This window comes from Nomascus leucogenys, chromosome 4 (assembly GCF_006542625.1).
Source record: "Nomascus leucogenys isolate Asia chromosome 4, Asia_NLE_v1, whole genome shotgun sequence".
Lineage (NCBI taxonomy): Eukaryota > Metazoa > Chordata > Mammalia > Primates > Hylobatidae > Nomascus > Nomascus leucogenys.
This window is the reverse complement of record NC_044384.1, coordinates 9264651-9289166: the sequence shown is the minus strand read 5'-3', so window position 1 is coordinate 9289166 and position 24516 is coordinate 9264651. Positions and strand designations below refer to the sequence as shown.

Sequence of the window (24516 nt, the reverse complement as noted above, 5' to 3'; positions counted from 1 at the left end):
GCATGGTGTCTGATAGGACCTTTAAGATGTTAAACTTAGAGGTGATTTATGGAGACTGAATAGTACATTGTATTAACTTTTCATTGTTCAGCACCTTAAATATCCTCTTTGCTAACAAGTGAAGTGGTTTCTGTTCATTTTACCTGAATTTTCCTCCATAGCCCCAGAGCTTGCTTTGAAGGAAAACGAGCCCTGTGCGGATGAAGAGAAATGAATTGAATAACAAGGCAAGAGCAGACTGTGGGATGGGAGATTTCATCGGGTCGCTCATTTACTTGTTCTGCTCCTACAGAAGACAGAATGAAAGGGCATTCCTGTGTCAGATAACCATGCTTGAGCTTCATGTTTCAGGCAGGAAGCAATGGATATATGTCCCTGAAATCAATTCAATGTGATTATTTGCTAAGTTTTCATGAATACTAAAAAGGAAAGGTGGGGTGACATAAAAAATGCAGTGCAATGGTTCCCTCAGGGGCTGGGCACTGGTGAGGTCTGCATTATTGCTTTTTGATCTTCCATTTATCCTTTTCTGAATATGAATAAAATATACTTTGAGATTTAATTTAAAATTAAGGAAAATTAATGATCCCCTTTGAAAATCAGTCTCTGCTATGCTATTAGTCTTTAAGAAAGTTAAGAAACCTTTCAAACTTTAATTTAATTAGGAGTCCACCATTCTCTCTCTCTTTCTCACTCTTAAATTGTATAGATTTTTCCAGGGGGAAACACCCTGATTTTCATTGGCGATTGTTTTCAGCATGCACTTTGTAGGTGTGGCTCAGTGGGCAACTTCAGTAAAGTCTCAGGATACAAAATCAATGTGCAAAAATCACAAGCATTCTTGTACACCAATCACAAACAGAGAGCCAAATCATGAGTGAACTCCCATTCACAATTGCTTCAAAGAGAATAAAATACCTAGGAATCCAACTTACAAGGGATGTGAAGGACCTCTTCAAGGAGAACTACAAACCACTGCTCAACGAAATAAAAGAGGACACAAACAAACGGAAGAACAATATCGTGATAGGAAGAATCAATATCGTGAAAATGGCCATACTGCCCAAGGTAATTTATAGATTCAATGCCATCCCCATCAAGCTACCAATGACTTTCTTCACCAAATTGGAAAAAACTACTTTAAAGTTCATATGGAACCAAAAAAGAGCCCGCATTGCCAAGACAATCCTAAGCCAAAAGAACAAAGCTGGAGGCATCACGCTACCTGACTTCAAACTATACAAGGCTACAGTAACCAAAACGCATAGTACTGGTACCAAAACAGAGATGTAGACCAATGGAACAGAACAGAGCCCTCAGAAATAATACCACACATCTACACCCATATGATCTTTGACAAACCTGACAAAAACAAGAAATGGGGAAAGGATCCCATATTTAATAAATGATGCTGGGAAAACTGGCTAGCCATATGTAGAACGCTGAAACTGGATCCCTTCCTTATACCTTATACAAAAATTAATTCAAGATGGATTAAAGACTTAAATGTTAGACCTAAAACCATAAAAACCCTAGAAGAAAACCTAGGCAATACCATTCAGGACATAGGCATGGGCAAGGACTTCATGTCTAAAACACCAAAAGCATTGGCAACAAAAGCCAAAATTGACAAATGGGATCTAATTAAACTAAAGAGCTTCTGCACAGCAAAAGAAACTACCATCAAAGTGAACAGGCAACCTACAGAATGGGAGAAAATTTTTGCAATCTACTCATCTGACAAAGGGCTAATATCCAGAATCTACAAAGCACTCAAACAAATTTACAAGAAAAAACAGCCCCATCAAAAAGTGGGTGAAGGATATGAACAGACACTTCTCAAAAGAAGACATTTATGTAGCCAACAGACACATGAAAAAATGCTCATCATCACTGGCCATCAGAGAAATGCAAATCAAAACCACAATGAGATACCATCTCACACCAGTTAGAATGGCCATCATTAAAAAGTCAGGAAACAACAGGTGCTGGAGAGGATGTGGAGAAATAGGAATCCTTTCACACTGTTGGTGGGACTGTAAACTAGTTCAACCATTGTGAAAGACGGTGTGGCGATTCCTCAAGGATCTAGAACTAGAAATGCCATTTGACCCAGCCATCCCATTACTGGGTATATATACCCAAAGGATTATAAATCATGCTGCTATAAAGACACATGCACACGTATGTTTATTGTGGCACTATTCACAATAGCAAAGATTTGGAACCAACCCAAATGTCCATCAATGATAGACTGGATTAAGCAAATGTGGCACATATACACCATGGAATACTATGCAGCCACAAAAAAGGGTGAGTTCATGTCCTTTGTAGGGACATGGATGAAGCTGGCAATCATCATTCTGAGCAAACTAACGCAAGGACAAAAAACCAAACACCTCATGTTCTCACTCATAGGTGGGAATTGAACAATGAGAACACTTGGACACAGGAAGGGGAACATCACACACCAGGGCATGTTGTGGGGTGGGGGGAGTGGGGAGGGATAGCATTAGGAGATATACCTAATGTTAAATGATGAGTTAATGGGTGCAGCACAGCAACATGGCACATATATACGTATATGCAACAAACCTGCACGTCGTGCACATGTACCCTAGAACTTAAAGTATAATAAAAAAGTAAAAATAAAAATAAAAAAATAAAAATAAAAAGTGTGCCTCTGTCATTGACAGGAAGGCGACCAAGGATAAATCACTTAACCTCACGTTTTTTTCATTAGTAAAGTAGCAATATTAACGTGTGCCTAACTTAGGTTTAAACACAACACTTAAATTTGGGTCATTGCAAGAATGAAAGGAGTATATGAAGTCGCTGTAGAACACTGTAGAATACTGTGTAAAGCAGTTATTTTTATTCATTAGTCCATAATGTCACTGACAATAGAGATAGTAGTGATGTCTTTCTATCCTGATTTGTCTCTCTTCATTGGTACTGACGGATGGGGCAAAGCTTGCGGTAGATGAGTTCCTCACTGTGTTTCTTACCTGGATTTTGAAGATCCTGAAATACAGAAATAATTGTTTAGAAACAACATTTTCTCTGGGTCTAATAATTTTCTTTTACATGAATGTACTTATATCACTGAGGGGAAGTTATTGCCAGTCCTGAACATTCTAGAAAGAAGGCCAGTAAAACTCAGTGATTAAGAAAGTTTTGAAAACCTTTCCCTATAGCCAAATTGGCTTGTCACTGCCTTCTGAAATATAACGTGTGCATGTCATTTCTGCTTTTGTTCCCAACAGTTATCATTTCTCTTTTTATTTTGTATAGAATGTCTTCCCTCTCTAGTCTTTCCTTTGTTTAGAACCCAATTAAGTGCACTTTTTCTAAAAATAGACTTTTTTTGATTACTTCGGCTGTCCAGTAAAGACCATTCTTAAAAAGTCTTTGGTGGGCCGGGCGTGGTGGCTCAAGTCTGTAATCCCAGCACTTTGGGAGGCTGAGGCGGGTAGATCACGAGGTCAGGAGATCGATACCATCCTGGCTAACATGGTGAAACCCCGTCTCTACTAAAAATACAAAAAATTGGCCGGGCGAGGTGGTGGGTGCCTGTTGTCCCAGCTACGCGGGAGGCTGAGGCAGGAGAATGGCGTGAACCCCGGGAGGCGGAGCCTGCGATGAGCTGAGATCGCGCCACTGAACTCCAGCCTGGGCGACAGAGCGAGACTCCGTCTCAAAAAAAAAAAAAAAAAAAAAGTCTTTGGTGAATGTGTAATTTACCATAATATGTATGTATCATTTGCCTCTTAGGGTCAATTGTGAATTCTTTGAGGGAAGGAATATGCATTGTCTCAACTGTTAGAAAATAATAGTAGAATTTTATGATGACAGGATGATTAGATGAATAAGAAGGCCTACCCTAGTAAGTACTATTTGGGAGCAAACAAAGTTAATTGGCCAGAAAGAGTTTAAAACATTGATTTGCTGGAAAAAAGTTTTCAAAATCAATTTAAAACTTGATGAATTTGAAATTAAGGAGGCAAAGTATTGACTTGGAAACCACTGATGTATGACCAAGAGTGTTTAAAGGAAGAAGACAAAAATTTGTTTCATATTTAGAAAAGGAAAAATTGAGGGTAAAATTAGACCCATGAAGAGAAATCTGGTGGGTCTCTTTTAGTTGTCTTGCCTTCTGTAGTCAATGCAACATAACTGTTGTATTTTTCACATAGAAAAACGAATGTAGAACCTATATCTCTTGCAAACCACATCCTGATCTTTACAAATCAATCTTCTTCCTATACCAAAATGTTCTCCTTTTAGATGGCAGCATTTGAAGTGATGGTGTGAGGACCTAGAAAGAAATGCACAATTGTTGCATTATTTTATTTCATATTTAAATAGGTAGTCATCTTCTTATTTTCTTACCTCTTCTAACCAAAGTCAAAATACACAGAAAGTTGAATATATAGTTTTTGGAAAGAACAGTTGCTATTAAGATTGGCAGCTTCTGTTCTGAATGTTCTTAACAGGACTAGTTCTTGCTTAGCATGTTCTTAGTTTTCCAAGTTTTTCAGACAATACTAAGACAATTTGCTTTTTCATGATAGAGATAAGTGTTAGTAAAAATGAAGTTACTGTTATTGTCCATTCTCTGTTCTTTTAATATTACCTTACTGGTTTAGGTTGACTTGTGATTTTCTTTCCCAGTGGAATTTTCCATTGGATTGCATTTAGAAACAATATGGGTTCTTAGACTCCAGTCAAAAATGTTCACTGCTCATGGCCACTTGTCTTCAGGCCATAAGAAGGACGCAGATTGACTGCATACACCATGAAACGATGTTCAATCACATTGGCTTTTGTAGGCTCACCTTTTAAATTATTCTTCTTGGCCGAATTTGATAAAATGAAAGGATTTTTACTTGTAGAGTCTTTGTGGCTACTTAACTCAGCTTTAGGATGCTGCATTGGCAACAACTCACTTGCATTTATAATTTAAATGTAGTGACATAGAAAGCAGACTTTCAAAGAGCTGAATGTAGTTTTACAATCAAATTCTTTATCCCCATAACCTGTGGTATGTGATCATCCTGGCCCACCTTCACCAAGAATCCCATGAAGTCGGTTTAGCCAGAATTCCCATTACATCTGATGTTTCCTCTCAGTAATTTTCCATCCACTGACTTCATCCTCCTCTTGACTATAAATCCCCACTTGTCCATGCTATATTTGAATTGAAGCTGGTTTTCTTTCTCCTTTGCAATTGTTCCTGAATAGAATCTGTGTTCACAACTTTAACCTTAACCTCTGTCCAGTTCTGGTTTTCTTTGCCAGGCAGGATTTCTATTTCTAGGATCTCTACATAGTGTATAAATTTGAAACAACAATTGTGGGGTTTCTTTTTTTGTACTTCTTTCTTCTCATCTGTGAAAAAAAATTAAGAACTTTATATCTGGATTTTCTCTGAGAATAAGTGTAATATTTACAGGGCTTATAGTATAAGACAGAGGCATAGTAAGGAAGAGGAAAGAGACAATGGTGAACAAGAATTTCTATTCCAGTGGAGATTAGTTTGTCATACTTGGGATGTGTCATTATTTGCTAAGTTATGTAAGTCAAATTATTTCCTATACATTATTTTTTATCTTTTGTAGTAAAATTTAAATATTCTATGGTGAGAGAAGACCGAAAACTCTAAATGCCGTGGCATTAGGGGCCCAGTTTATTTTGGTTAATTTTTGCATCCTTAGCATCCAGCCCAGCAGCAGATAGATACAGAGCAGCTGATAAGCAAATATTTCTTTTTTTCCAAATATTTATTGATTAAGCAAATGAATAAAAATGAAACGAAAGTTCTATTCTACAAGTAATTTTTTAAAAAACCTGGCTAAACTGAACTCTTGAAAAGGAGGCTAATTCAAACACTTGGTCATTTCTACTATTGTTTTAAGTAGAAAAATCACAAACAAGTATCTAACTGAGCACTGAAGAAAAGAGCTAACAGCTTAAATAAACTTGCAAAGGAGTTGATACTGGCATGCATACACAGAGACATCCCTAACACCTTGTTTGACTGTTCCACACAATTTTATTTCACTGGTAACAGTTTGCTGAAGAAATGGAGACAAACTGATATTAACAGAATGCTTCTCTGAGCTTGATGAAAGCATATTAACCAGACAGATAATAGCAACTTCTAGGAACTTAGTTGCTTCCTAACTCCTGCATAATAGAGACCTAAAGGTGAAGGTGAGAGTTTTATTTAATTATGCTCATTATGACTATCACAGCCCACTCAGGGATACAGAATGATCACTTCCTTCATTCTATCGTTGCTTTAACTTAACAGACACCATCATTTTTCTGGCCAGTGAAAAATGTTTATTGTGTTCATCCTTTTATCTAGATTGGTGCTTCCCAGTAGAATTTTTGGTGCTGATAGCAATGTTCTAATATCTCTATTATCCAACACTGTGGCCATAAGCCATGTGTGGCTTTTGAGCCTTGGACGTGTGGCCAGTGCATCTGAGGAGCTTGATTTTTAATTCAACTAATTTGAATTTAAATTTAAATAGCCGTATTGGCTAGTGGCTCCCATACTGCACAGGGTAGCTTCAGACTGTAGCACCGGTGTTCTGTGGTGGTATTTGGCTTTGGGCCAGATAGAGTCAGGGTTTGAACCCAGTGCTGCTATAATATTTACAAGTTATGGGAATTTTGCCACATTCCAAGGGATGACTACACATACACACACCCCCCTACAGCCTAAGTAGACTTACCAAGGAGTCAATGTATAAAATATGCGTCTACAATAGTTACTGATGTATATTAGGCCAGCAATGATCCTCAAAGTCCCCTCACTTTCTGGATATATTATAGATAATAATTACAGTTTCTTAAGGAATTACTTTGGGCCAAACACTCTGCTGATCACCTTCCATACTTTAAGGTTAAGCAAAGTGACCAAGGCAGCAAGTGATGAAGCCTAGATTTAAGCCCAAGGCTGAATCCAAAACCTATATGTTTATAGATCATGTATATGGGGTAATAACATATATATTACATAATATATAATATATATACATTATAAAATATATAATTATATATTTCTATATTAAAAATATGTTTCATATATTATAAAATATGTTTATAATATATTTTAAATATATATAATTATATATTGCATACGTAATAATATGTAAATATTTATATACATATAATGTATTACCCCAGCTTTGCCTTTTAGCTTCCTGAGTGTGGGATGAATGGCTTATCCTTCCTCCTTGGCAGAGCACTTTGAGTTTGACAGGAGCTCAACACATGTGGGTTTATCATTGGCTTATTTTGTACAGAAGGCATTGATGAATAAGAAGGAAGATAGTATGTTGGGGGTGGCAATTCACTCCCTAGAGAGTATCAGTACAACAGTGTCTCTTTTCACTTGTTTCAGAAGCTCAAAGAACCCAAGAGCACTGTGTGATAGGCTGCTTTTACAGAGGAGTATAGGAAGATTAGAACCGAGACCTCAATGTCTCCTGCAATGATTCACAGCAACTTGGCCAGAGACCAGTATGTAGAACTTACCTAAGACAAGCCTCAGGACATATTTCAGAGTATCAACTTGCAAAAAAACCCATTTCTGAGTGCTAACATCATTGTATGTTGTCTTTTGCTACATAATTTTATTCTTATTTTGTTAAAAAACAAAATATATTTTTGATTATTTTTCTTGTCACTCTTTGATTCCTGGTATAATAATTGCAGGGGCCCTGAATCATAGAATGAGGCCTAAAGACTCTGACAGTTGCAGCAGAATGGGGAAATTGGTTATGCTCACTCAGAAGAAGTGACAGGTGCTCCTCCATCTCATGTGATGCTGGGAGGCGTGGGCATAGTTTCACGATCATCTCTACCGAGGTAGGCAGGGAGCTCATGTGGACTTGATTCTAACCATTGGCTCCAGCTTAGCCTGGGCTTCCTGTTAAGTAGGGACAGCAATATTGACACTATACAATGCACAAAGTGTGAGGATAATGTAAGACAGATAGGACTGTTCCTTGCAGATGGTAGGTAAGTCTTTGACTCTGCACCAGGGAAGAGTGAGCTTGGGTATAAGAGCTCATAACAGCTGCCACTCTGGGCCCTGGTCAGCTCTTTAGGCTCAGATAGAAGCCCTCACACATGTGTAGCTGAGTAAGAACACTCTCTTTGATAAGAACAATTTTAAGAGGGGCAAATAGAACCATTTTAGGGTTCTATTTTAATCTTATTTCTCAATGACATGACACTGTTCTGAATGCTGGATGCTTTATTGACATGAGAATAAAAAGGGAGACTCTTCTGGTGCTGACAACAAGGTGTGACTCTCAAAAACTGGCCATTCCGCAGTAGGCATGTGGCCCTGCTCTCAAAGTTGCATCAGTAAGAATGGCTCAAGATCAATTTTTCTGAAAATCTAGTCATTATTTTTTGGCAGGCATTCTCTAAATATAATTGGCTTATCACTAAAATCCTATGTAGCAGGTTAACTCATTTAGTTACTTGGGATTACATTTTGTATTCAATGTATCTTGGAGGTACACCAAGAAGTTACCTTCATTAAAATTAGATGTCCTTTGACTGCAATCTGGAAAGAAGTGTTAAATGGTTTAAATGGGCATTTTATAACACCTGCTTTAAAAATTCTGTAGTATAAAATACTTACTTATAAGCTTTATAATGCAAAACTTTGAGACCTTTGGTTTGAGTGGATCTGATATTGCTGTTGAGATACTTGACCTTTTCTGCCAACCTTTCCTTTACCTACCTGATGGACGAGTTTCAGAGCTTTCTATTAAAGCATAAATCCATAACTTTTATTAAGGGATTAAAATCCTAGTCTTTTTGTTTGTGCACAAAATAAATCAATCTGTCTTTAATTAATGGTGTAGATTATCTTCAAATGCTTTCCAAAGAGCTTTAACTCTTAGCTGTAGGATATCTTAGCTTAGCTATCAGGTTAGAACATTTCTTCAAGATTACTTGAAGTGCATGTGATAATCTATTCTTCTTATTGTTCTAAATTTTAGAACTCTGGGATCAAGTCAGACCACTAGAAAACCACATATTTCGAGAATCAGACAATAGTTTTGGCCTGTTTGTTTGTTTTTATTTTATTTATTTATTTACTTTTTTGAGACAAGAGTCTCACTCTATCCCCCAGCTGGAGTGTGGTAGCACCATCTCGGCTCACTGCAACTTCTGCCTCCCGAGTTCAAGCAGTTCTCATGCCTCAGCCTCCCCAGTAGCTGGGATTACAGGTGCCCACCACCACGCCCAGCTAATTTTTTTATTTTTAGTAGAGATGGGATTTCACCATGTTGGCCAAGCTGGTCTCGAACTCCTGACCTCTGGGGATCCACCCTCCTTGGCCTCCCCAATGTGCTGAGATTACAGGCATGAGCCACTGCACCCATCCTGTTTTTTTTTTTTTTTTTTAACTACATGTACATATTTTCTTCAGTGTCATGCATGTGACCATGTCAAGGGATGTTGTCAGAGAAATGCTATTAGGACTTCTTTTTGTAGGGCACAGGTTGTGGATTTTGTGCTTCATATACACAGTGAGACCTTCATGGGGATTCCTAGCATAAATGTAGTCCTCCCTTGTTATCTGCACTTTCACATTTTGTGGTTTCAGCTTCCTGAGGCCAACTAAGGTCCAACAATATTAAATAGAAAATTCCAGAAATAATACATTTTAAAATTCCCTGTTGATTTTGGGTAGTGTGGTGAAATATGCTGTCCTGTTCCATCCCACATGGGACATGAGTCATCCTTTTGTTCAGTGTATCCACACCGTAGATATTACCTCCCCCTGTTAGTCACTTAGTAGCTGTCTTGTTTATTGTATTGAAAAAAAATGTAGTATGTAAAGAGTTCAGTGTTATCTAAAGTTTTAGTCATTCACTGAGGGACTTGGAACGTATTCCCTATGAAAATATGTTGCCCAGTTCTTTTTATGAAAGAATGCTGTGTTTCCTAATTCTTGATACCTAAGGAAAACTAAACTTTTCCTGAACATTTTTTTTCTTTTGGCCGTTCATCTTTTTTAATTTTAATTTTTAATTTTTATGGGTATATAGTAGGTGTACATATTTATGGGATACATTATATAATATATATTAATATTATATTAATATATATAAACATTATATATATTTATTGACAAGGTCTCACTCTGTCACCCAGCTGAAGTGCAGTGGCACTATCCTGGCTCACAGCAGGATAGTGACCTTTTAGGCTCAAAGAATCCTTCTGCCTCAGCCTCTCAAGTAGCTGGGACTACAGACACTATGCCTGGTTAATTAAAAAAAAATTGTAGAGATGAGGGTCTTGCCATGTTGCCCAGACTGGTCTCAAACTCCTAGCCTCAAGTGATCCTCTTGCCTCGGCCTCACAAAGTGCTAGGATTACAGAAGTTAGTCACCAGGCTTGGCCTACATGAGATATTTTAATACAGGCATCCAATATATAATATTCATATCGAGGCAAATGGGGTATATATCACCAAAAGCATTTATCATGTCTTTGTGTTACAAACATTCCAATTATGCACATTTAGTTATTTAAAAATGTACAAAAAATTATTATTGACTATAGACCCTGTTGTGCTATCAAATACTAGATTTTAATCATTCTATCATATTTTTGTACCCATTAACCATCCCCACTTTCCCGCTCCCATCCGCATCACCCTTCCCAGCCTCTGTTAACCATTATTCTACTTTCTATCTCCATGAGTTCAATTGTTTTAATTTTTAGCTCCCACAAATGAGTGAGAACATGCAGTTTGTCTTTCTGTGCCCAACTTATTTCATTTAACATAATGACCTCCAGTTCCATCTATGTGGCTGCAAATGACAGGATCTCATTTTTTTTTTAATGGCTGAATCGTACTCCATTGTGAATATGTACCACATTTTCTTGATCCATTCATTCACTGATAGATACTTAGGTTGATTCCAAATGTTGGCTATTGGGAATAGTGCTGCATTAAACATGGGAGGGCAGATATCTTTCAGATTTACTGATTTCTTTTCTTTTGGGTATATACCTAGCAGTGGATTTACTGGCCCATATAGTAGTTCTATTTTTAGTTTTTTCAGGTACTTGTACTAATTTATATTACCATCAGCAGGGTACAAGGATTCCCTTTTCTCTACATCCTCGCCAGCATTGGTTATTTACTGTGTTTTGAATAAAAGCCATTTTAAGTGGGTTGCAATGATATCCCATTGTAGTTTTGATTTGCATTTCTCTGGTGATCATTGATATTGAGTGCCTTTTCATATACCTGTTTTCCATTTGTATGTCTTTTGAGAAATGTGTATTCAGTTATTTGGTCCATTTTTAAATTGGATTATTGAATTTTTTCCTGTTGGGTTATTTGAGCTCCTCATATATTCTGGTTATTAATTCCTTGTCAGATGAATAGTTTGCAAATATTTTTCTCCTATACTTTGGGTTGTCTCTTCACTTTGTCGATTATTTCATTTGCTACTGTAGAAGCTTTTTAACTTGATGTGATCCTATTTGTTCATTTTTGCTTTGGTTGCTTATGCTTGTGGGGTATTACTCAAGAAATCTTTGTCCAGACCAATCCTGGAGAGTTTCCCCAGTGTTTTCTTGTAGTAGTTTCATAGTTTGAGGTCTTAGATTTAAGTATTTAATGGATTTTGATTTGATTTTTGTATATGGATAGAGATAGGGATCTAGTTTCATTCTTCTGCATATGAATATCCAATTTTCTTAGCACTATTTATTGGAGAGACTCTTTCCCCAATGTATATTCTTGGCACCCTGGTCAAAAATGAGCTCATTGTAAAGGTATGGATTTCCTGCTAGGTTGTCTATTTTGTTCTATTGATATATGTGTCTGTTTTTATACCAGTACCATGCTATTTTGGTTATCATAACTCTGTAGTATAATTTGAAGTCAGGTAATGTGATTTCTCCAGTGTCGTTCTTTTTGCTCAGGTTGGCTTTGGCTATTCTGGGTCTTCTGGGGTTCCATATAAATTTTAAGATAGTTTTCCTATTTCTGTGAAGAATATCATTGGTATTTTGATAGGAATTGCATTTAATCTGTAGATTTTTGGGATAGTATGGATATTTTAACAATATTGATTCTTCCAATCCATGAACATGGAATATCTTTCTATATATTTGTGTGTCCTTTTCAGCTTCTTGCATTAATGTTTTATAGTTTTCATTGCAGAGCTCTTTCACCTATTTGGTTAAATTTATGCCTAGGTATTTTATTTGTAGCTATCATAAATGGGATTACTTTCTTGATTTCTTTTTCATATTGTTCACTGTTGGCACAGAGAAATGTTACTGATTTTTGTATGTTGACTTTGTATACTGCAACTTTACTGAATTTGTGAATAAATTCTAATAGGTTTTTGGTGGAGTCTTTAGGTTTTTCCAAATACAAGGTTATATCATCTGCAAATAAGGATAATTTGACTTCTTCCTTTCCAGTTTGGATGCACTTTATTTCTTTCTCTTGTCTGATTACTCTAGCTAGGATTTCTAGTATTATGTTGAATAACAGTGGTGAAAGTGGGCATCCTTGTCATGTTCCAGATACTAGAGAAAAAGTTTTCGGTTTTCCACCATCCAGTATGATACTAGCTGTGGTGGATCTGTCATATATAACTTTTATTTTGTTGAGGTATATTTCTTCTACACACAATTTTTTGAGGGTTTTCCATCATTAATTTTTTTGAGTCATTACTCCCCAGACTGTGTTCTGCAGTCTTTTTCTTTTTTTTTTTGAGACGGAGTCTTGCTCTGTCGCCCAGGCTGCAGTGCAGTGGCGCAATCTCGGCTCACTGCAAGCTCCGCCTCCCGGGTTCACGCCATTCTCCTGCCTCAGCCTCTCCAAGTAGCTGGGACTACGGGCGTCCACCACCACGCCCAGATAATTTTTTGTATTTTTTATTAGAGACGGGGTTTCACCGTGGTCTCGATCTCCTGACCTCGTGATCCACCCGCCTCGGCCTCCCAAAGTGCTGGGATTACAAGCGTGAGCCACCGCGCCCTGCTTCTGCAGTCTTTTTCTAAGCAGACTGGTAAGTGGCACAAGGAAAAAGCCTTCTGGCTCCTTTATATGGTAATCATCACATTAACAGCTATGTGTGGTTGAACAGTTGAGAAGAAACAAACATTAACTTTAGTTAAATCCTGAATTTGCCAATATTTCTTACATCATGTGTGTGGTAGGTGGGCATTTCAATTATGATCTGGCAGAACAGCATTAAGCAGATACCAGTTTGTGAAACGCTCCTACAGTTTCATGATTTTCCTCTTTGTTTTGGTTGCCAAGAGACTCAGAGAGAAATTTGCAAAATTTTAGACTTTAATTCCCCAGCCTGTGACCTGGACAAGGTAGCCATAGACATCTTGGTAAAATTTCAAATTCCACTTCATCCTACCTGCTTTGTGAATTGTGGCAGAGCTGTTTCTGCTGGGTCCCTGTCCCCACGAGAATGCAGGACATCGTGATTCCTCTTTCTCAACAATCACGATAGCAGGCTCTGCTTAGTTTTTCTCATTTATCTTAACTACTTATCTCTTTCTATTCTGGGCATTTTACTGACTTATGTTTTACTTTCAGTTCAGTTCTTCCAATGACCTGCAGTGAATACAGGTCGATAGACTTATCAACCAATCTCATATTTACTTGTTTCTGAAGCTTTAATATCCAGTCTCTTCCAACGAGCCCTACTCTGTGGATTTTCAACATATACTTTATCTTATAATATCATCTTTTTATGACTTTTATTTCTATCATCTTATTTTCCTTCCTTCATCTTTTTTCTTCAAATTTCTGACTTATTTATTATCCCATTTTCTTATACTTATCTCTGAAATCTGGCTCAAGTCCTTCATGTAATGAGATGATGGCATAAATAAATTACGTTTTTTTCACAATTAATTAAAAATAAATAGGTTGTTTCCTTTCTAATACCTGAAGGGATATAGTCAGATGGAAGTGGGGATGATGCCATGGCAGGGATATTAGTGGGAGTGTTGCCAGATCATTTTGGAGAATGGGAGGTGTTAGGCAGAGCTGGGTAAGCATGAGGCTCTTTGAGGCCCTGAGCAGCATGGAATAAGACAGTGTTTCCTGGTCTGACTGACCCTAGCAGAAATCTCAGCTTTGTGCCTGACCAGTTGTCCCTTCTGGGTCACAGCCATGCAAGAGAGACCTTGGCCATGCTGGTGTTGTCGTCTCAGGATAAGGTGTCAGCTCCCTCCCAAGTGTGTGATTCGGAATCCTAATGTGCAGCAGCATGCAGGACAAAGCGCCTGCCACCACAGAGTGTGCCCCTCACTGCTCTTGGCTGCACTCACAGCACTGACTCCAGCTACTCTGCAATATTTTGGGAGAAATTACTTGTGTGCTTACTTCATTGGTCAAAATTCTCTTCCAGTTGAAATCGAGTGACCTACAATCATCTTTTTTTGCTTCCTGGATATTCTGGAGTGACACAATAGAGTGCATTGAGAACAAGTGTTTAATTATTGAACAGGGCCCTGCCTCTGAACTGTTTGACTAAAAGAAATACCACAGACATATTTCTGACCCTGATGCCTCAGACTTTGTTTTATGCCTTGATTTGTCAACATCCATTTGTCTTTTTCAAAACCGAAGTAGAGAATTTCATAAAAATTTTATTTGTCTTGCATTGGAATGAATACACCTCATTTATTTGATTGAAGTTGCCTCCTTTTCCCAGTTTTATTCCTCCTTACTCACTACCAGTTGAATACTTCAGAAACACCTCTTTTACATAGGTTACAGCATAAAACCCTTTAATGACTCCTGTTACCTATAGGTTAAAATCTAAACACATTATTATTTTGGATTTCCAAGTCTCCAAAGTTTGGGTCCAGTTTTTATTTTTAGCCTTATTTTTGATTAGTGCTCCTTTCACAAACCATTTGCTGCAATCACACTAACGTTTCCATTTGTTGCTTTAAGATTTTGCCTTGAATGTGTTCCAACACAGGTCCTTAATCTACATAAATAATATAAATAGTAGTAGAAGCAGTGAAAATAATGGTGACCACATTGAAATGTTTCAATCATGTATTTTTTTTTCCTGTCTTTCAACTATTTGTCATTTGTCTTCTTTTTACACGTTTCTTCACCTATCTTAACATCACGTCAGGGTCCTCTCAGCCCCCTTTTCTCTCTTATGCCTTCTGGACCACTGTGGCTAGAAATAAACCCTCTTTCCTGAGTTACTTTGATTCTTACTGTCCAATCATTGGTGACCACATTCTGGGCAACTTCTGCAACTAGGTACCCTTTTTTGTGTGTTTAGAAAGTTCTCAACTTTTAGGAGTGACTTATGTGCATTTTTCAATGTGAATGGCACCTATTTCAAACCTTTTGTGGGATGTGTTGATTATATATAGAAAATTAAATTCTATCATAGCTAATACATACCTGCACACACATGCATAAATAGGAGTACTAATGAGAGGAACAAAAACACTTACATGCAAATGGCAGGTGGTGACTCCTCCCCTCCTGTCACTGAAGCCACTCGGAAGATTTCTGTGTTCTCTCTCCTCCCTCTTCCTCCTCTTATTTGCAGGTCTCCATTTTGATGAGTTTTTCTGATCTGACAAAGTAAAATGGGGACTGTGAACTGTGAGTTGCATTAATATAGTTCTAATTGAAAGTAGTCCAAGTTTACTATTTAATTTATTGTGTAATATTTAGTTACAAAATTTTGTGTTGATGAATGTGCTTTTTTTTTTTTTAAAATTGTGAGATGTAAACAAAAATTTAGAGGAGATCCATACTTAATCTTGTGCTTTTTTCCAGATGTTTTGGCTCAGTCCTGCAAGCATTATACTAATGACAAGAGTAAAATCAATGGAGATAACATAGGGATGCAAACATGAGCGCTTTAATCTATTAGACATCTTGATAATTCACATTTAGATTGCAATGAAATGAAGAGAAATGTGCTGTCCTCTAATTTAATTGTTTGGCTCATTATTTTCTCAGAAAGGATGCTATGTGATTCTTTCTGAGGTCAGCTGAGGATTTCTTGGAATGCTGTGGAGGGAGACCTGGCACAGGGTGGAATGCAGACCTCCTGGGGACTGGCTGCATCAGCAAGATGCCCTCTCCTTTAGGCTGCAGCTACATCTGTGAATCATACATTTGGGAGGAATGTAGATTTTACTTGGGGATTTAACCTACTTACAGTTTGTGGAAAATATCCGAACGGAATTATGAAAGCATCACCTAATTATAACAACACATTTATTTTCCTTGACAGTCTTTGGTTTTGACTTGTTTGAATTTGTTTATTTAAAGAAGGTTGGTAGGTGGCAGTTTTTGTCTGCCATGTGTGGTGTGTATGCATGTGATACTGACCTAGCTAAAAATATTTGCATATGCCCACAGGCCATTGGTAAAATCAGAATCAGCATAGAAATGAATCAATTTATGCTTTGCGAGGATCCCATTTTTTTGTATATACAGATGTGATAGTTGAATCAGGATGCATGATACTCCAGTGCATTTCTGAATTTTACTGCACCACCTGCAGCCTGTCTTTGTGCACCTGAAAACCCTTCAGAAGCAATGATCTCTGTATGTGATGTCTTGCACCCTGCTGAATTCATGCTGTGACGTTGTACATTGTCTCAGGGGAGGTGGAAAACAAGAGGGTTTAGACAGAGGCTCAATTTAGCTCTGGAATATGGGGGAAAAGAGCCTACAAAAATTTGCATACAATCTCTATTATTTTGTAATCGTGGAATTATTACTATTTTTCATTTAAGTCACTCATTCAGTGCACTTTATGGAGATTACCTTAATGGGAGTGAGTGTTTGGGGTCATTGGGACTCCTGGAGCTTTTTCTTAGTTGGAGGACAACTTTTTATTAAGGTTTTAATTTTTAAATTAATTTTTAAATTTTATTTTATTATTTTTTAAATAAATAAAATTTTAATTTTAATTTATTATTTACTTTTATTAATCTATTAATTTATTTATTAAGGTTTTTTTCTTCTTTTTAGACTTCAATATTAGCCTGAAAGTAATTGAGAAGCCAATTCCAGAATTCTTGAGCTAACTGCCATGAATATTATGCAAAATCAATGGATAATCTCCATACTTTTTATATGTCATAACAACCGTTTGGTTAACCATTGTGGAAGATTTCAATTTTCTTTGAATCTCTGAATAGGCCTATTTGAATGTTTTTTAAGGAGAAGAAAACAGATTTGTAGTGTGAAATTTGGTGTAGGAAATGCTGATAATACTTAAAGAGGAGGCCGGGCATGGTGGCTCACACCTGTAATCTCAGCACTTTGGGAGGCTGAGGCAGGTGGATCACTTGAGGCCAGGAGTTGGAGACCAGCCTGGCCAACATGGCGAAACCCCATCTCTACTAAAAATACAAAAATTAGCTGGGTGTGGTGGCGTGCATCTGTAATCCCAGATACTTGGGAGACCGAGACAGAAGAATCGCTTGAACCTGGGAGGTGGAGGTTGCAGTGAGCTGAGATTGCACCACTGCATTCCAGCCCGGGTGACACAGTGAGACTCCCTCTCAAAAAAAAAAAAAAAAAAATAAAGAGGAAATTAGGAATAAGAAAACAAGAAGGAGGTAATGATGTGTACAGAGTAGAACATACACATACACACAAACACACACACTGAGATTTTAAAAGCAGTCTTGAGAGAAGGAGGATGAACTTGACATGGCTGTGAGAGTCCCATGGGAGAGAGCCAGAGTGTTTTGCTATGCACTGGCGTGAGGAGAGAGATGGAGAGATTATATGTACACTGTATACAATCAATAGGTAGGAGTTGGGAGCTCAGCCATGTGGACACACTGAATTTTCTTCCTTAGATAGGCTGTGCTAAGTGTGTTAACTTGGGTTTCTAAAGTTTTCTCTATCTTAAGTATCATGTAAACTTGGCATAATAAGGCATGATTAAACAGGGAGGCTAGAGAAAATACGCCTTCCATCTTTCAAGAAGAATCCACAAACTGAACCTTGCTTCTCACACTGCTCTAGTGCTCATCCAGGCACTTGTTTCCTCTCAGAACAAGTATTTGCTGTTAGGGAGAATCTTAAAAGATGGGCTCATGTTTCCCTATGGAGGAACTTGTGTTTGGGACTTCCGCTTTCCTCTGCCCCTCATCCTGGACATTCCTCCAGGAGAAGGAGCCATGTCCCTTCCCTGACTGGTGAGAAGGAGGAACTGGCCATGCTTGGCTCAGTCCTGATGGCTTCCTTTTTCTCTCTCCCCCAGGGTCATCTGCCTGTCCATGGCATGCATTCTCATCTGCTCTTTGGAGCCCAAATCTTGCCTTTACTAATGGCTAGCTGTGTAATCTTGGAGAAATTTCTCAAATTTTTGGTGTCTTACTTTTTTATTTTCTAGATGGAAAATAGATGTGATAATAGATTGCCTCCTTGGACATTGTATGGAAGATTCTTTAATTAAAGATAAGGAAGACTTTTGTAGAGGTAAACAGATTAAGCACAGCATACACTATCTCTCACCTCAGAGACAGAGCCAACACATCCACGAATATGTGTCTTGTTGAAGGGGTGATATTAAAGGATAGGGGTGTTACACTTACTAAAAGCTGTCTGTACCTGATGGACACTTGATAAACCTTTGTTAGATGAAGCCCTAATTGAAAGAAGGAAGCTATATTTTGAAATGTCTCCAGATGATTCTGCTAAATACCCCTTTTCCTCTCCTGCTACAACACACACGCGTGCTTGCACACATATACACACATACACACACACCACATTTGTATATATAAGCACATCATCTATTGAGAGTCATTGTGAAACCTCCCTCTTTAGAGCTGTCTTTTATTAAATTATTTATGACACATATGCTTTCTAAAGACAGCAGGCTGGTAATTTCTTTTTCCTCTTGACAAACACTGTTAAGAATATACTTATTTTGTACTATTTTAAAAAGTAATATTTACAAACCACTAGCATTTTCTGAATTATATTCGACAGCATACACTACTTGCTTCATGATCCAAATATAGTATATTGAATAGATGGCGATGTCCTTCACAGTCACTATTGAGTCATAAGGCGCTGAAGGGAAGTCTGGCTCATGGGAAGTGCTCTCTCATACGGTGAGAGCAAAGGCTGGGACACGACCTTTGATTTCTTCCTTCTGTTACAATAATAGATTTTTAAAAAGTTCAAGCTCAAAATCTAAGTTGTCTTTCATGTTACATTCACTAATAGTGTATATTATAGCTAGATATATGTAAATATAGGTCTTTAGAATATCTTCATCTAAAATAATTATTTGCAGACAACACATCTATCATTTAGGTTCATGTTGTAGAAACCTGGGTTATGGCTTAAAAAGGTTTCTAGTCACTCATTACTAATTTTCTTTACTTATACTTGCCTTTAATTCAATTTTGAAAATACATATAATATCAGAGATTTCCTTCTTGGATGTTATATGGAATGGTGAAATAATACCCTTTAGTAGTTGAGAAACATGGAGAATTTAGGAGGGTTAAGCTCAAAACAATATAGGCAAGGAGTACAAAGGCTTGGTTAAAAAAACAAACAGGTTATTTATATGTGGCTTATCATGAGATCATATAGTTTGATATGTGTAAAAAGTAATGCTCAGATATGTGGTAAAGTAGGGAAGATAAATAAAATTTACTCAATCTGTTTCTCTTAGATGGAAAGCTAGTGCCATATATTCTTTTTTTAATCTTCAGGGATAAACATAAAACATGGTCCCATAATTATCTCCGTTTCTAGTATGTTCTCTGTGTTGCAGGTATGATAGTAGGTAACTGGCAAGCATTGGCTAATTTGATTCACAATTTAGTGTGGCAATAATATGTTGGCTCTAATTTTTTAAATAGAAGAAAAAATAAGCATTCGATATGTAAATTGGAAAGCATTATCTCTTTAACAGAAGATTAACTTTATTAAACATTTTGCTGCACTAGGTCTATGACATTTGAGAAGAAAATTTTACAAAGATTTTGGAAATCCCCAAATCTACATATGTATCTTTCCATAAAGTACACGTACAATGATTTTGAGAACAAAACTCATCTGGAAGGCACATCCTGGAAGATGGGCTTGGTTCACCCCCTGAGTGCCCACTCATGTTCACCTACTAACCTATAAACTCACAGGGGTAGGGCTCCTGGTAGGACATGTGACAGATCAGAAATGTGAGAAGACAAGGGGGCTCGTGGACAGCTGAAGAGAGAGATATTCAATTGTAGAAGGCCCGTGCATAATCTCTTTCCACACTTGTTTGTGTGTATTTGAATAATGTTGTATATACAGATTTGTACCTGCATTTCCCCTTCTATGCATTTCCCATGTCATTAGAAGAATTAAAATTCCTCTGTCATAGAGAAAAATAAAAATTATTTGTATTGTTGACTAGATATTTTATGTTAAGAATTATTAATGTTTGTGTGTAATAATGTCGTATTCTGAAAGTTTTTATCTTGGAAGCACACATGCTGAGGAATTTATAGATGTAATAATATGTCAAGATTTTGCTTCAAAATATGTACTTGAGAGGGGCAAAGTAAGTAGGAGTATGAATGAAGTAAGTTTGGTACAGCGTTGATAATTGTTGAATCTACGTGATGGAAATGATGGAATTTATTATACTGTTCTCTGTATTTTGCATATATTTAAACGTTTTCATGATTAAAAGTTAAAGTTTTTCTATAAATTTAATTTCTAATGGCTTTATGATGGTCACAATAAAGATATATTCATGTAATCATTTATATTATACAATTTGGGGACATTTTATATATTTTTTATTTTTCAAGATCATGTAAAGTATGGTAGTCCACATTTCTCTGTGCATGAAATTTTACCAACATTTAAAATTATTCTTTGGGGGTATATTACTGCACCAGGCCAGCCTGGGATACAGGCATCACGCCTGTAATCCCAGCACTTTTGGAGGCCAAGGTGGGCAGATTACTTGAGGCCAGGAGTTTGAGACCAGCCCTGGCCAACACAGGAAAACCCTGTCTCTACTTAAAAATCAGCTGGACGTGGTGGCACACGCCTGTAGTCCCAGATACTTGGGAGGCTGAGGCATGAGAATGGCTTGAACCCAGGACGTGGAGGTTGCAGTGAGCTGAGATTGTGCCACTGCACCCCAGCCTGGGCGACAGAGTGAGAGTCTGTTTCAAAAAATAAAAAAATTTCCTGCAGCAATGGATGTAATCATTTAAAAGTGATATGCACTTTTCCAGTTGTTTCCCAAGTAGACTTAACTGTTTCCCAGATAGACTGGATATTTTTTCTAATATTATGAGAATGCCCGAGCCACCTCATGCTATTAGTATTGCCCATCGTCATTTAAAAATATATCTTAAATTGATAGGTCATTTCATTATGGACATTAGAAGAATAGATACTTCTTGAAATATGAGAAATTTATGCTGGTTGTAGAAAATTTGGAAAGTGAAGAAACATCCCAACAGTAAAAGAAAAACCACTGTTGAAATGCGAATTTTTCTTTCTTTCTTTTTTTTTTTTTCTTGAGACGGAGTCTCGCTCTGTCGCCCAGGCTGGAGTGCAGTGGCGCAATCTCGGCTCACTGCAAGCTCCGCCTCCCGGGTTCACGCCATTCTCCTGCCTCAGCCTCTCCGAGTAGCTGGGACTACAGGTGCCCGCCACCACGCCTGGCTAATTTTTTGTATTTTTAGTAGAGACGGGGTTTCACCGTGGTCTCGATCTCCTGACCTCGTGATCCGCCTGCCTCGGCCTCCCAAAGTGCTGGGATTACAAGCGTGAGCCACCGCGCCCGGCCCTCTTTTTTTTTTTAATTTATTTATTTTTGAGACAGAGTCTCGCTCTGTCGCCCAGGCTGGAGTGCAGTGGTGAGATCTCGGCTCACTGCAAACTCCTCCTCGCAGGTTCACGCCATTCTCCTGCCTCAGCCTCCTAAGTAGCTGGGACTACAGGCACCTGCCACCACACCCGGCTAATTTTTTGTATTGTTTTTAGTAGAGATGGGATCTCACTGTGTTAGCCAGGATGGTCTCCATCTCCTGACCTCGTGATCTGCCCCCCTTGGCCACCCAAAGTACTGGGATTACAGGTGTGAGCCACTGCACCTGGCCTGAAGTGTGAATTTTTCATAACAATCTTTTTTCAAAATATTTTGAAATATTCTCTGCTGTTCAGTTATAATGATAGCTGGAGGCATTATACAACTTTATTTTGTAACATATTTTTTTCCAGTACGGATGTGAAAAGCTTCACATCTATTATTTAGTACTGCAATGTCAAATAAAGTTAGAGAGAAGTTTCAGAAAAAAAGATAAATTCGTAAAAGGCTGTATAGTCTCTGTGAGGAAAAGTGACATAGGACATTTCTCCATTGGCAGCAGTTAGGAAATGTAGAAAGAGCGTCAGAGTTTCTGAGTCAGCTTTCAGATGCATGTCCTCACTTTTTCTTCATTATACCCAAATGAAGATCTTGTATGAATTTTTTTTTATTATACTTCAAGTGTTAGGGTACATGTGCACAACGTGCAGGTTTGTTACATATGTATAAATGTGCCATGTTGGTGTGCTGCACCCATTAACTCGTCATTTAACATTAGGTATATCTCCTAATGCTATCCCTCCCTCCCCCCACCCCAAAACATTGCGGCACTATTCACAATAGCAAAGACTTGGAACCAACCCAAATGTCCAACAATGATAGACTGGATTAAGAAAAAGTGGCACATATACACCATGGAATACTATGCAGCCACAGTTACATAAAAAAAAGGATGAGTTCATGTCCTTTGTAGGGACATGGATGAAGCTGGAAACCATCATTCTCAGCAAACTATCGCAAGGACAAAAAACCAAACACTGCATGTTCTCACTCTTAGGTGGGAATTGAACAATGAGAACACATGGACATAGGAAGGGGAACATCACACACCGGGATCTTGTTTGAAATTTACAGATAGAGACGCGAAGGCCTTGGAGATACAATGTTCTTCAGAAAGTGGTCAGAGCCTCCTAACATTGCTTCGGGGCCGCGCCCCTCCCCGCTCCCTCCTGCTTTGGCTTCTTGCCAGCCTGGGTGTTCCTGGTCCCTGCAATGCTTGCACTTTCCTGAGTCATTACTGTGGAATCTGTTGACCCTTCTTCTTGAGAAACTGTTTTCTTCCAATTTTTTTTTTTTTTAAGAAAACTGTAAAGTTAATGCATACTCTTGGGAAAAAAGAATTCTAACAGAATTAAAGATTATAATTGAAACATACTTTATACACAGTTTTATATACCATTTTTTCTTAGTACTATGAACAAGTTTTCTGTGTCCTTAGAATGGTTGTAAATACCATAGTGGTTACAAGGGGCGTAGCCACATTCTAAGAGTGCATCGCCATTGACTTAATGCTCCACTGTATCCTGTAATTAGGCCATAGCCTTGACTGACCCATGCTCCTGCCTAACGGTGACCAGTCTGCTCCTCAGAAGGCCAGGCTCTCCCCTTGGCTGCCACCTACAGCCAATCTAACCAGCTGTGTACCCGAGTCTCTGTGTTTTTTTGTTTTTTTTTTCTTTTTTTTTAATGTTTTCCCCATTACTTCAAGGTTTGGCTGTGGTTTGCAACCTGGCTTCCCAAATAATGAGGCTGGAAGTCACAATCTGAAACTGAGTGTTAAATTAACCCCCTGTTCAGGGAATTGAGTAATGAGGAAAAAAGACTTTGAAAGAGCTAGGAAGATTCATTTCCTCTTCTCCCTTTTTCTGATGAACAAACTATTTCAGGAAAGAGATCTTGCTTACCTCTGCAGCCTCTCTGAGATGTCCCTCATGGCCACATGAATGCACCCAGCAAAGGACCCAACTTGGGAAGCTGTGGCCAGGATGGTATATGTCACTTCGCATTGCTTCTCATCCTTCCCGCTGTAGCTGTTTTCCTCACCTTCTTGCCATGAGTTTACACGTCCTTACACAAAATAGGAGCCTTTTTAGTCACTGCCTCAGACCAGGCTTTTTAGGGAACCTGAGCTCAGGCAGAGACCTAGATGAAGAGGGAGGTAGAATGTTCCAGGAAGGAGATGCAGAATGTACAAAAGCTTTGTGGGGTGAGGGAGCATGATAGGGTAAAAGCAAAGGAAGGTTGAAATGAAAAAAAAAAAAAAAAGTAAATGGCAAATGTGAAATGTGATGGAGAAAGGAAGAGGAGGGGCATGTGATGTAAACTAGCTGGGCACAAAACCACAGAAGTTGGTGTAGACCCCGAAAGCAGTCTGGTCTTGATTCTAAGAGTAACAGCAATCTACTGTAGGGCTTCAGGGAGGATGGCAGTGGGATGGAGATGGGGTAGTGTGTTAGTCCATTTTCACACTGCTGTAAAGAACTGCCTGAGACTGGGTCATTTATAAAGAAAAGAGATTTAGTTGACTCACATTTCCTCATGGCTGGTGAGGCCTCAGGAAACTTACAAT

General features: G+C 38.1%; 1 non-coding gene across 1 annotated transcript; it reads right to left on the bottom strand.

The window, feature by feature from the left end:
• Positions 1-2855: 2855 nt before the first annotated feature.
• Positions 2856-24196, bottom strand: LOC101175730. Its single transcript, XR_004029557.1, has 3 exons — positions 23852-24196; positions 15473-15650; positions 2856-3024 (listed from the first exon to the last, which is right to left on the bottom strand). It is a non-coding gene; the product is annotated as a Gilles de la Tourette syndrome chromosome region, candidate 1 (transcript).
• Between the last annotated feature and the right edge of the window lie 320 nt (positions 24197-24516).